Raw genomic sequence first — 15,416 nt, 5'->3', positions numbered from 1 at the left:
ATTTATGGCGAATAAAGGAAACAGGAAGTGTGTTATAACTTCTGCATACATTAACTGATCTTGATGAAACTTCAGCAGTGTGTTCGCTGTAAGAGTCCGATCACATGGATGTGACTATTGTGAGTCAAAGTTATAGCGCCACCAACTGGCAGCAGGAAGTGTGTCACTTCCTAAAGGCTTTGAAATCACCCTCTTATTTTTACCCAATTTGCTTCAAACTTTATGTGTATAATGTAGACACACGGCAGATGTAGACCTGAGAAAGGATTATTGATATCTTAGATACTGTTGCCGTGGCAACGCATCAAACTTTATTATTCTTTGTTGATGCTTTTGAGACTCTTAACATACTTGAAATTGCATGAAACCCGACAGACACATCACATTTATTAGACAGTAGACATGTGCAGAGTTTCAGAAACGGGCATGGTGAGAGCAATTAGAGAATAATGTTTAAGTTTAAAAACAGCCAGAATGGTTGTTTAGTCAAAAAAAATTTTTTTCCAAATCATACATAGTGTTATACTGCCCTCTTGTGTTCAAAATCAGGTAAAAAGCGAAAGTAAAATAAGGACGTCTGCACAATTCATTAATAATGGTGCAGAGTAGAGTGAGCTTTTTCAATTAATTCCTATGGAAGTAGGAATGAACTAAACAACGTTCGCTCTGTTCTGCTCGTCCCTCACCGTGGGCGCGCAGAGTTATGAATGCCCGTGCAGCCGTGAGCATTTTAGTTTCATTTTAAAATTAGCGCCATTTCGGGGGACGTATTACTTTAATTTATTTAACAAAAACACAATGTTGTGTTTTATTGCGAGTGTACACAAATATAAGTAAACACTTTGACGTTTGAATGATGTCCTGTATGAAGAAAATGACGGAGTATGTTTCACTGTTCAATCGCGCTGAGCCACCCAGACCCCCACACACACACTGACACACACACACACACACACACACAAACACACACACACACACACACACACACACAATAATAAAACATTCAACCTAACATATACAAATTACACTGCTATGTTGAAATAGTCAGTAGTACAATTTGTATCATTCACAGTAAGCACCGCTCCACTGTGATTTTTCCAAGCACATTTTTGCACAAGTGAAGAGGATGATTTTTTCCGTCGATATTGGAACGTGAGTGAAGTACAAAGCCTGTAATAAAGAATAGTTTAGCATCCAAATACATCGCAAATGTTGCAACATTTAGATTCTAAAGAGAGATTTACGTGAGCCTAACACCACTTACTTTTACTTTTGTTTTAAATTATTTCGTTTTGGCTTTATTATAGTTATTTTTTTATTCGTGTTCTGTTCTGAATATCATTAAATTTAAAGGATTTGTTGTGGAATATTTTGAGTGTATAATCAAATAACACTAAACCGTCACTAGGTGTCGCCAGGCGACCGTCTTAATGAGCGGGTCATTGATTCATTCGTTCAAACGATTCGATATCAGTACGAATCAACGAATCATTCAGTAATGAGAACGCGTTGCTGTGAGATGCTCGATGGTTCTGCTGTGATCTTTGTTTAACTATTTTCGCTGCTGAAACAGAAAAAAAGTCAATATTGCATCTAAAATGTAAGTGATTTGACGTGTGTGTGTGTGTCTGTGTGTGTGTGTGTGTGTGTGTATGATTGTGTCTGTTACAGTGATTGTTTAACCCTTGTTAAAGTTTAGGCCTTGTCTTTTTGGATATATATCTTTTTATATAAAAAAAATAGCATACAACCCATATATTTTAAATGTATTGTTTGCTTTAAATTACATTGAGATTTGTATGTTTGGTAATTGAACCTGAATGAATTATAAATGAATGTGCTATATTTCAGATCATATATTTGTTTTCCTTAAAATTTGAACTAACACTAACTTTATTCTCATCTGAATGATAGATTATTTATTTATGTATAAAATAAAAACACATTTGATTTTTCTTTTTTAATCAATGTAGAATGTGTAACTGAAAAAATAAACAGATTAGGGCTCTGATCGAGGACAATAAATGAAAACAAATGCAATATGATGAATGTCCAAAAGATTTTTTTTGCTTTTAAACTATGTGTGTGTGTGTGTGTGTGTGTGTGTGTGTGTGTGTGTGTGTGTGTGTGTGTGTGTGTGTGTGTGTGTGTGTGTGTGTAAGAGATTTCGGTTGGGTGACAGTTGTAGTTTACAGTTTGACAAAAGCACAATGTTGTGTTTTATTGCGATTGTACACAAATATAAGTAAACACTTTGCAGTTTGAATAATGTCCTGTATGAACAAAAGGACGGGGTATGTTTTTATGTCTACATTGTTCAATCACGCCACACACACACACACACACACACACACACACACCAACTATTTTTCTAATCAGATCAGGCAAGTAATATTCTGTCTTGGCACACTTCATATAACTTTCAAACTTGTGTACTTATTTCATGTGTCCATTAAGTCCATGAGACCGTAGGGTGTCTCATTTTTCATTTTAGGTTTCAGAAGGTTGCTCACGCATACTTTGTGGTTGATATGTGCCCTCAATGCACACTTTTGCAGAGCCCACACCAATGCAAGCTCTACAGCACGCATCTTCTCAAAGGTCAAAGCGGAGTTACGATATTGCCCGTCATGCACAGTAACCCTAAAGGCACCGGGGTGGCGGTGCCACCGGCTTGTTTATATATATATATATATATATATATATATATATAAAGGCACCGGGGTGGCGGTGCCACCGGCTTGTTTATATATATATATATATATATATATATATATATATAAATATAGCTGCGAGCAGCGATGAAGGGCCAAAGCCGGCGGCACCGCCACTCCGGTGCCTTTAGGTAACTAAAGGCACCGGGGTTGCGGTGCCACCGGCTTGGGCCCGTAATCGCTGCTCGCAGCTATATTTTATTATTATTATTATTATTTTACTACCTTTTGGGCACTTTTGGGGGCCTTAACGTGCTCGAAAACTCTTGAAACTTTGCACACATCTCAGAACCCGCGGCCATCAGGGCCGGGCTGAAGCTGGTACCCGGGCGTGGCAGGGGGGCTCGACAGCGCCCCCTGGAACGGGGTTTGAACACTTGGTCCATAAATCAAACACGCTTGCATGTAATAATATGAAACTCAGTACACATATAGATCTCATCGGTTCATATATACTTCATGCTCTTACTTTTTACCCCAGCCCAACAGGAAGTCGGCTATTAAGGGTTGTTTGGAAAACACATGCAATGGAATGTGAAATACTCCTCCTAGAGAATTCAAACACACGGCACGAAACTCGGTCAGCATGAAGTCAAGACACTGAGGATGAAAAATTGCCAGGGGATTTTTGATATCTCGAACGGTTTGGCCGTGGCGAGTAAACGAAATTATGGCGAGAAACGTGAAACAGGAAGTGTGTTATAACTACTGCATACATTAACTAATCTTGATGAAACTTCAGCAGTGTGTTCGTTGTAAGAGCCCGATCACATGGATGTGACTATTGTGAGTCAAAGTTATAGCGCCACCAACTGGCAGCAGGAAGTGTGTCACTTTCAAAATGCTTTTAAATCACCCTCTTATTTTTACCCGATTTGCTTCAAACTTCATGTGCATAATGTAGACACACGCCAGATGTAGACCTGTGAAAGGATTATTGATATCTTAGATACTGTTGCCATGGCAATGCATCAAACATTAATATTCCTTTTTTTAAGCTTTTTCATGCTTTTTTATGCTTTCGGGCACTTTTGGGGCCCTTAACGTGCTCGAAAACTCTTGAAACTTTGCACACGGGACAAAACCCGCGGCCATCAGGGCCAGGCTGAAGCTGGTACCCGGGCGTGGCAGGGGGGCTCGACAGCGCCCCCTTGAACGGGTCAGACAATTTGGTCCATATATCCAACACGCTTTACCCTATTTGCTTCAAACTTGATGTGTATAATGTAGACACAAGCCAGATGTAGACCTGTGAAAGGATTGTTGATATCTTAGATGCTGTTGCCGTGACAACGCATCAAACTTTAATATTCTTTTTGGATACTTTTGAGATTCTTAGCGCACTTTTGGGGCCCTTAACATGCTCAAAAACTCTTGAAACTTTGCACACGGGTCAGAAACCGCGGCCATCAGGGCCGGGCTGAAGCTGGTACCCGGGCGTGGCAGGGGGGCTCGACAGCGCCCCCTGGAACGGGGTCCGAAAACTTGGTCCATAAATCAAACAGGCTTTACCCGATTTGCTTCAAACTTGATGTGTATAATGTAGACACACGCCAGATGTAGACCTGTGAAAGGATTGTTGATATCTTAGATGCTGTTGCCGTGACAACGCATCAAACTTTAATATTCTTTTTGGATACTTTTGAGACTCTCAGCGCACTTTTGGGGCCCTTAACATGCTCAAAAACTCTTGAAACTTTGCACACGGGTCAGAACCCGCGGCCATCAGGGCCGGGCTGAAGCTGGTACCCGGGCGTGGCAGGGGGGCTCGACAGCGCCCCCTGGAACAGGGTCCGAAAACTTGGTCCATAAATCAAACACGCTTGAATGTAATAATATGAAACTCGGTACACATATAGATCTCATCGATTCATATATCCTTTGTACTTTTACTTTTTACCCCAGCCCAACAGGAAGTCGGCTATTATGGTTTGTTTGGAAGCGTATGCCCCTGGAATTCGATATACTCCTCCTAGAGAATTCAACCAATCGCCACGAAACTCGGTCAGCATGAAGTCAAGACATTGAGGATGAAAAGTTGCCAGGGGATTTTTGATATCTCGAACGGTTTGGCCGTGGCGAGGAAACGAATTTATGGCGAATAAAGGAAACAGGAAGTGTGTTATAACTTCTGCATACATTAACTGATCTTGATGAAACTTCAGCAGTGTGTTCGCTGTAAGAGTCCGATCACATGGATGTGACTATTGTGAGTCAAAGTTATAGCGCCACCAACTGGCAGCAGGAAGTGTGTCACTTCCTAAAGGCTTTGAAATCACCCTCTTATTTTTACCCAATTTGCTTCAAACTTTATGTGTATAATGTAGACACACGGCAGATGTAGACCTGAGAAAGGATTATTGATCTCTTAGATACTGTTGCCGTGGCAACGCATCAAACTTTATTATTCTTTGTTGATGCTTTTGAGACTCTTAACATACTTGAAATTGCATGAAACCCGACAGACACATCACATTTATTAGACAGTAGACATGTGCAGAGTTTCAGAAACGGGCATGGTGAGAGCAATTAGAGAATAATGTTTAAGTTTAAAAACAGCCAGAATGGTTGTTTAGTCAAAAAAATTTTTTTTCCAAATCATACATAGTGTTATACTGCCCTCTTGTGTTCAAAATCAGGTAAAAAGCGAAAGTAAAATAAGGACGTCTGCACAATTCATTAATAATGGTGCAGAGTAGAGTGAGCTTTTTCAATTAATTCCTATGGAAGTAGGAATGAACTAAACAACGTTCGCTCTGTTCTGCTCGTCCCTCACCGTGGGCGCGCAGAGTTATGAATGCCCGTGCAGCCGTGAGAATTTTAGTTTCATTTTAAAATTAGCGCCATTTCGGGGGACGTATTACTTTAATTTATTTAACAAAAACACAATGTTGTGTTTTATTGCGAGTGTACACAAATATAAGTAAACACTTTGACGTTTGAATGATGTCCTGTATGAAGAAAATGACGGAGTATGTTTCACTGTTCAATCGCGCTGAGCCACCCAGACCCCCATACACACACTGACACACACACACACACACACAAACACACACACACACACACACACAATAATAAAACATTCAACCTAACATATACAAATTACACTGCAATGTTGAAATAGTCAGTAGTACAATTTGTATCATTCACAGTAAGCACCGCTCCACTGTGATTTTTCCAAGCACATTTTTGCACAAGTGAAGAGGATGATTTTTTCCGTCGATATTGGAACGTGAGTGAAGTACAAAGCCTGTAATAAAGAATAGTTTAGCATCCAAATACATCGCAAATGTTGCAACATTTAGATTCTAAAGAGAGATTTACGTGAGCCTAACACCACTTACTTTTACTTTTGTTTTAAATTATTTCATTTTGGCTTTATTATAGTTATTTTTTTATTCGTGTTCTGTTCTGAATATCATTAAATTTAAAGGATTTGTTGTGGAATATTTTGAGTGTATAATCAAATAACACTAAACCGTCACTAGGTGTCGCCAGGCGACCGTCTTAATGAGCGGGTCATTGATTCATTCGTTCAAACGATTCGTTTGAACGACTGAGTCATTCATGAATGAGACAGATGTTTATGGATAGGTCATTGAATCTTTGAGTCAACCAATTTGTTCAAAATGCTGAATCATTCAGTAATGAGAAAACACGTTGCTGTGAGATGCAATGGTTCTGCTGTGATCTTTGTTTAACTATTTTCGCTGCTGAAACAGAAGAACAGTCAACATTGCATCTAAAATGTAAGTGACTTGACACGTGTGTGTGTGTGTGTGTGTGTGTGTGTGTGTGTGTGTGCGTGTGAGTGCGTGCGTGCGTGCGTGTGTGTGTGTGTGTGTGTGTGCAATCAATCCCAGGTAAGAGGCATGAATAATGAGAATTGGACTTCTAGGAGTGAGGTTAATATTCCGGAGACGGTTCCCTCGGATTGTGAAAAGGAGGCGGCGCGGGAGTGGCCAGGCATTGCGCTACTTCTGTTTCAAAGTTTAAAACAATGCTAATATCATTTTTTTGAACGATTTCATTACAAATGTTTATTTTATATATTTATAAAATATTATAAAATATAATAACTATGTTTTGTCCTATTAACAAAAGACAGGCAATGTACTATTAACAAATGTTAATAGTTTTTTAAAAGTTAAAATGATACTTTATGCATTTGTTTTGTGTCAGATGATTAACAATATAAATTAAACAAAGCTTAAAACAAACAAAATAATAAAACGAAAACAAAGCTTGAACATTTTATTTAATTGAAAAGCCTTTTTGAAATAAAATGTGTTTTTTTCCCTCTGAAATAGCAAAAGCATCGCACACTTAGCTGTACCTGCTCTAAATAAATAATAGTATTTAAATAAAAATACAAAATCGAAATAAATAAATTATATAAAACAAAATCAAATCAAAGAAAATAAATCTTATTAAAGTTATGCAGGCACACATTTAACAATAATTTTCAAGTGACAAATAAAATCAATCAAAATTCCTTACACATGGAGTTAATCCTGACGATTCCTGAGGCGCCTTTCCTCATGACACTCGCTTTTTTTTTCGAAGATATATTTTCTTTGGTTTGATTTTGTTTTTGTAATAATTTATTTTATTTAGTTCGATTTTGTATTTTTATTGAATTACTATTTTTTATTTAGAGCAGGTACAGCTAGTGTGTGATGCTTTTGCTATTTCAGAGGAAAACAATAATTTTATTTAATTAATAATTTTTGTTTCAGTCCACCATATAATTATGTTGTGTTTGATCTATGGAAAAAAGTTAGTTGTGAAATGGTTGAATATTAACAAAAGTTAATAGTTTTTTACAAGTTAGAATAATACGATATATATATATAAACAAGCCGGTGGCACCGCCACCCCGGTGCCTTTAGGGTTACTGTGCATGACGGGCAATATCGTAACTCCGCTTTGACCTTTGAGAAGATGTGTGCTATAGAGCTTGCATTGGTGTGGGCTCTGCAAAAGTGTGTGTGTGTGTGTGAGGCGTGATTGAACAATGTAGACATATATATATATATATAAAGGCACCGGGGTGGCGGTGCCACCGGCTTGTTTATATATATATATATATATATATATATATATATATATATATATATATGAATATAGCTGCGAGCAGCGATGAAGGGCCAAAGCCGGCGGCACCGCCACTCCGGTGCCTTTAGGTAACTAAAGGCACCGGGGTTGCGGTGCCACCGGCTTGGGCCCGTAATCGCTGCTCGCAGCTATATTTATTTATTATTATTATTATTTTACTACCTTTTGGGCACTTTTGGGGGCCTTAACGTGCTCGAAAACTCTTGAAACTTTGCACACATCTCAGAACCCGCGGCCATCAGGGCCGGGCTGAAGCTGGTACCCGGGCGTGGCAGGGGGGCTCGACAGCGCCCCCTGGAACGGGGTTTGAACACTTGGTCCATAAATCAAACACGCTTGCATGTAATAATATGAAACTCAGTACACATATAGATCTCATCGATTCATATATACTTCATGCTCTTACTTTTTACCCCAGCCCAACAGGAAGTCGGCTATTAAGGGTTGTTTGGAAAACACATGCAATGGAATGTGAAATACTCCTCCTAGAGAATTCAAACACACGGCACGAAACTCGGTCAGCATGAAGTCAAGACACTGAGGATGAAAAATTGCCAGGGGATTTTTGATATCTCGAACGGTTTGGCCGTGGCGAGTAAACGAAATTATGGCGAGAAACGTGAAACAGGAAGTGTGTTATAACTACTGCATACATTAACTAATCTTGATGAAACTTCAGCAGTGTGTTCGTTGTAAGAGCCCGATCACATGGATGTGACTATTGTGAGTCAAAGTTATAGCGCCACCAACTGGCAGCAGGAAGTGTGTCACTTTCAAAATGCTTTTAAATCACCCTCTTATTTTTACCCGATTTGCTTCAAACTTCATGTGCATAATGTAGACACACGCCAGATGTAGACCTGTGAAAGGATTATTGATATCTTAGATACTGTTGCCATGGCAATGCATCAAACATTAATATTCCTTTTTTTAAGCTTTTTCATGCTTTTTTATGCTTTCGGGCACTTTTGGGGTTCTTAACGTGCTCGAAAACTCTTGAAACTTTGCACACGGGACAAAACCCGCGGCCATCAGGGCCAGGCTGAAGCTGGTACCCGGGCGTGGCAGGGGGGCTCGACAGCGCCCCCTTGAACGGGTCAGACAATTTGGTCCATATATCCAACACGCTTTACCCTATTTGCTTCAAACTTGATGTGTATAATGTAGACACAAGCCAGATGTAGACCTGTGAAAGGATTGTTGATATCTTAGATGCTGTTGCCGTGACAACGCATCAAACTTTAATATTCTTTTTGGATACTTTTGAGATTCTTAGCGCACTTTTGGGGCCCTTAACATGCTCAAAAACTCTTGAAACTTTGCACACGGGTCAGAAACCGCGGCCATCAGGGCCGGGCTGAAGCTGGTACCCGGGCGTGGCAGGGGGGCTCGACAGCGCCCCCTGGAACGGGGTCCGAAAACTTGGTCCATAAATCAAACAGGCTTTACCCGATTTGCTTCAAACTTGATGTGTATAATGTAGACACACGCCAGATGTAGACCTGTGAAAGGATTGTTGATATCTTAGATGCTGTTGCCGTGACAACGCATCAAACTTTAATATTCTTTTTGGATACTTTTGAGACTCTCAGCGCACTTTTGGGGCCCTTAACATGCTCAAAAACTCTTGAAACTTTGCACACGGGTCAGAACCCGCGGCCATCAGGGCCGGGCTGAAGCTGGTACCCGGGCGTGGCAGGGGGGCTCGACAGCGCCCCCTGGAATGGGGTCCGAAAACTTGGTCCATAAATCAAACACGCTTGAATGTAATAATATGAAACTCGGTACACATATAGATCTCATCGATTCATATATCCTTTGTACTTTTACTTTTTACCCCAGCCCAACAGGAAGTCGGCTATTATGGTTTGTTTGGAAGCGTATGCCCCTGGAATTCGATATACTCCTCCTAGAGAATTCAACCAATCGCCACGAAACTCGGTCAGCATGAAGTCAAGACATTGAGGATGAAAAGTTGCCAGGGGATTTTTGATATCTCGAACGGTTTGGCCGTGGCGAGGAAACGAATTTATGGCGAATAAAGGAAACAGGAAGTGTGTTATAACTTCTGCATACATTAACTGATCTTGATGAAACTTCAGCAGTGTGTTCGCTGTAAGAGTCCGATCACATGGATGTGACTATTGTGAGTCAAAGTTATAGCGCCACCAACTGGCAGCAGGAAGTGTGTCACTTCCTAAAGGCTTTGAAATCACCCTCTTATTTTTACCCAATTTGCTTCAAACTTTATGTGTATAATGTAGACACACGGCAGATGTAGACCTGAGAAAGGATTATTGATATCTTAGATACTGTTGCCGTGGCAACGCATCAAACTTTATTATTCTTTGTTGATGCTTTTGAGACTCTTAACATACTTGAAATTGCATGAAACCCGACAGACACATCACATTTATTAGACAGTAGACATGTGCAGAGTTTCAGAAACGGGCATGGTGAGAGCAATTAGAGAATAATGTTTAAGTTTAAAAACAGCCAGAATGGTTGTTTAGTCAAAAAAATTTTTTTTCCAAATCATACATAGTGTTATACTGCCCTCTTGTGTTCAAAATCAGGTAAAAAGCGAAAGTAAAATAAGGACGTCTGCACAATTCATTAATAATGGTGCAGAGTAGAGTGAGCTTTTTCAATTAATTCCTATGGAAGTAGGAATGAACTAAACAACGTTCGCTCTGTTCTGCTCGTCCCTCACCGTGGGCGCGCAGAGTTATGAATGCCCGTGCAGCCGTGAGCATTTTAGTTTCATTTTAAAATTAGCGCCATTTCGGGGGACGTATTACTTTAATTTATTTAACAAAAACACAATGTTGTGTTTTATTGCGAGTGTACACAAATATAAGTAAACACTTTGACGTTTGAATGATGTCCTGTATGAAGAAAATGACGGAGTATGTTTCACTGTTCAATCGCGCTGAGCCACCCAGACCCCCACACACACACTGACACACACACACACACACACACACAAACACACACACACACACACACACACACACAATAATAAAACATTCAACCTAACATATACAAATTACACTGCTATGTTGAAATAGTCAGTAGTACAATTTGTATCATTCACAGTAAGCACCGCTCCACTGTGATTTTTCCAAGCACATTTTTGCACAAGTGAAGAGGATGATTTTTTCCGTCGATATTGGAACGTGAGTGAAGTACAAAGCCTGTAATAAAGAATAGTTTAGCATCCAAATACATCGCAAATGTTGCAACATTTAGATTCTAAAGAGAGATTTACGTGAGCCTAACACCACTTACTTTTACTTTTGTTTTAAATTATTTCGTTTTGGCTTTATTATAGTTATTTTTTTATTCGTGTTCTGTTCTGAATATCATTAAATTTAAAGGATTTGTTGTGGAATATTTTGAGTGTATAATCAAATAACACTAAACCGTCACTAGGTGTCGCCAGGCGACCGTCTTAATGAGCGGGTCATTGATTCATTCGTTCAAACGATTCGATATCAGTACGAATCAACGAATCATTCAGTAATGAGAACGCGTTGCTGTGAGATGCTCGATGGTTCTGCTGTGATCTTTGTTTAACTATTTTCGCTGCTGAAACAGAAAAAAAGTCAATATTGCATCTAAAATGTAAGTGATTTGACGTGTGTGTGTGTGTCTGTGTGTGTGTGTGTGTGTGTGTATGATTGTGTCTGTTACAGTGATTGTTTAACCCTTGTTAAAGTTTAGGCCTTGTCTTTTTGGATATATATCTTTTTATATAAAAAAAATAGCATACAACCCATATATTTTAAATGTATTGTTTGCTTTAAATTACATTGAGATTTGTATGTTTGGTAATTGAACCTGAATGAATTATAAATGAATGTGCTATATTTCAGATCATATATTTGTTTTCCTTAAAATTTGAACTAACACTAACTTTATTCTCATCTGAATGATAGATTATTTATTTATGTATAAAATAAAAACACATTTGATTTTTCTTTTTTAATCAATGTAGAATGTGTAACTGAAAAAATAAACAGATTAGGGCTCTGATCGAGGACAATAAATGAAAACAAATGCAATATGATGAATGTCCAAAAGATTTTTTTTGCTTTTAAACTATGTGTGTGTGTGTGTGTGTGTGTGTGTGTGTGTGTGTGTGTGTGTGTGTGTGTGTGTGTGTAAGAGATTTCGGTTGGGTGACAGTTGTAGTTTACAGTTTGACAAAAGCACAATGTTGTGTTTTATTGCGATTGTACACAAATATAAGTAAACACTTTGCAGTTTGAATAATGTCCTGTATGAACAAAAGGACGGGGTATGTTTTTATGTCTACATTGTTCAATCACGCCACACACACACACACACACACACACACACACACCAACTATTTTTCTAATCAGATCAGGCAAGTAATATTCTGTCTTGGCACACTTCATATAACTTTCAAACTTGTGTACTTATTTCATGTGTCCATTAAGTCCATGAGACCGTAGGGTGTCTCATTTTTCATTTTAGGTTTCAGAAGGTTGCTCACGCATACTTTGTGGTTGATATGTGCCCTCAATGCACACTTTTGCAGAGCCCACACCAATGCAAGCTCTACAGCACGCATCTTCTCAAAGGTCAAAGCGGAGTTACGATATTGCCCGTCATGCACAGTAACCCTAAAGGCACCGGGGTGGCGGTGCCACCGGCTTGTTTATATATATATATATATATATATATATATATATAAAGGCACCGGGGTGGCGGTGCCACCGGCTTGTTTATATATATATATATATATATATATATATATATATAAATATAGCTGCGAGCAGCGATGAAGGGCCAAAGCCGGCGGCACCGCCACTCCGGTGCCTTTAGGTAACTAAAGGCACCGGGGTTGCGGTGCCACCGGCTTGGGCCCGTAATCGCTGCTCGCAGCTATATTTATTATTATTATTATTATTATTATTATTTTACTACCTTTTGGGCACTTTTGGGGGCCTTAACGTGCTCGAAAACTCTTGAAACTTTGCACACATCTCGGAACCCGCGGCCATCAGGGCCGGGCTGAAGCTGGTACCCGGGCGTGGCAGGGGGGCTCGACAGCGCCCCCTGGAACGTGGTTTGAACACTTGGTCCATAAATCAAACACGCTTGCATGTAATAATATGAAACTCAGTACACATATAGATCTCATCGGTTCATATATACTTCATGCTCTTACTTTTTACCCCAGCCCAACAGGAAGTCGGCTATTAAGGGTTGTTTGGAAAACACATGCAATGGAATGTGAAATACTCCTCCTAGAGAATTCAAACACACGGCACGAAACTCGGTCAGCATGAAGTCAAGACACTGAGGATGAAAAATTGCCAGGGGATTTTTGATATCTCGAACGGTTTGGCCGTGGCGAGTAAACGAAATTATGGCGAGAAACGTGAAACAGGAAGTGTGTTATAACTACTGCATACATTAACTAATCTTGATGAAACTTCAGCAGTGTGTTCGTTGTAAGAGCCCGATCACATGGATGTGACTATTGTGAGTCAAAGTTATAGCGCCACCAACTGGCAGCAGGAAGTGTGTCACTTTCAAAATGCTTTTAAATCACCCTCTTATTTTTACCCGATTTGCTTCAAACTTCATGTGCATAATGTAGACACACGCCAGATGTAGACCTGTGAAAGGATTATTGATATCTTAGATACTGTTGCCATGGCAATGCATCAAACATTAATATTCCTTTTTTTAAGCTTTTTCATGCTTTTTTATGCTTTCGGGCACTTTTGGGGTTCTTAACGTGCTCGAAAACTCTTGAAACTTTGCACACGGGACAAAACCCGCGGCCATCAGGGCCAGGCTGAAGCTGGTACCCGGGCGTGGCAGGGGGGCTCGACAGCGCCCCCTTGAACGGGTCAGACAATTTGGTCCATATATCCAACACGCTTTACCCTATTTGCTTCAAACTTGATGTGTATAATGTAGACACAAGCCAGATGTAGACCTGTGAAAGGATTGTTGATATCTTAGATGCTGTTGCCGTGACAACGCATCAAACTTTAATATTCTTTTTGGATACTTTTGAGATTCTTAGCGCACTTTTGGGGCCCTTAACATGCTCAAAAACTCTTGAAACTTTGCACACGGGTCAGAAACCGCGGCCATCAGGGCCGGGCTGAAGCTGGTACCCGGGCGTGGCAGGGGGGCTCGACAGCGCCCCCTGGAACGGGGTCCGAAAACTTGGTCCATAAATCAAACAGGCTTTACCCGATTTGCTTCAAACTTGATGTGTATAATGTAGACACACGCCAGATGTAGACCTGTGAAAGGATTGTTGATATCTTAGATGCTGTTGCCGTGACAACGCATCAAACTTTAATATTCTTTTTGGATACTTTTGAGACTCTCAGCGCACTTTTGGGGCCCTTAACGTGCTCAAAAACTCTTGAATCTTTGCACACGGGTCAGAACCCGCGGCCATCAGGGCCGGGCTGAAGCTGGTACCCGGGCGTGGCAGGGGGGCTCGACAGCGCCCCCTGGAACAGGGTCCGAAAACTTGGTCCATAAATCAAACACGCTTGAATGTAATAATATGAAACTCGGTACACATATAGATCTCATCGGTTCATATATCCTTTGTACTTTTACTTTTTACCCCAGCCCAACAGGAAGTCGGCTATTATGGTTTGTTTGGAAGCGTATGCCCCTGGAATTCGATATACTCCTCCTAGAGAATTCAACCAATCGCCACGAAACTCGGTCAGCATGAAGTCAAGACATTGAGGATGAAAAGTTGCCAGGGGATTTTTGATATCTCGAACGGTTTGGCCGTGGCGAGGAAACGAATTTATGGCGAATAAAGGAAACAGGAAGTGTGTTATAACTTCTGCATACATTAACTGATCTTGATGAAACTTCAGCAGTGTGTTCGCTGTAAGAGTCCGATCACATGGATGTGACTATTGTGAGTCAAAGTTATAGCGCCACCAACTGGCAGCAGGAAGTGTGTCACTTCCTAAAGGCTTTGAAATCACCCTCTTATTTTTACCCAATTTGCTTCAAACTTTATGTGTATAATGTAGACACACGGCAGATGTAGACCTGAGAAAGGATTATTGATATCTTAGATACTGTTGCCGTGGCAACGCATCAAACTTTATTATTCTTTGTTGATGCTTTTGAGACTCTTAACATACTTGAAATTGCATGAAACCCGACAGACACATCACATTTATTAGACAGTAGACATGTGCAGAGTTTCAGAAACGGGCGTGGTGAGGGGCTCAGTAGCGCCACCTTTTGTCAAAAGTGGGGGGATTGATTTTATCTACAGTAATAAAAATCGGTATGTGTATTGTTCTCCTCCAGCCAGACAACTTTCTAATTTACACTCAATAGCTCCAACCAACAGGAAGTCAGATATTTTGGTTTGAAAATTGTCATTTTATGTCTCTCTCTCTCTGAGCCTACGTCTATGTGTGTGTGTGTGTGTGTCTGTGAGTGTGGGGAGGGGGAGGGGGGCTAGATTAACCATTTGACTGCTGTGTGGTTTGGCCTGCATTAAAAAAGAAAAAGAAATGTCTTACGCCTTGTATTTTTTAAATAAGT

This window comes from Rhinichthys klamathensis, unplaced genomic scaffold (genome assembly GCF_029890125.1).
Source record: "Rhinichthys klamathensis goyatoka isolate OS25496 unplaced genomic scaffold, OSU_Roscu_1.1 h1tg000197l_1, whole genome shotgun sequence".
Taxonomy (NCBI): Eukaryota; Metazoa; Chordata; class Actinopteri; order Cypriniformes; family Leuciscidae; genus Rhinichthys; species Rhinichthys klamathensis.
This window is presented reverse-complemented; position numbering follows the sequence as displayed.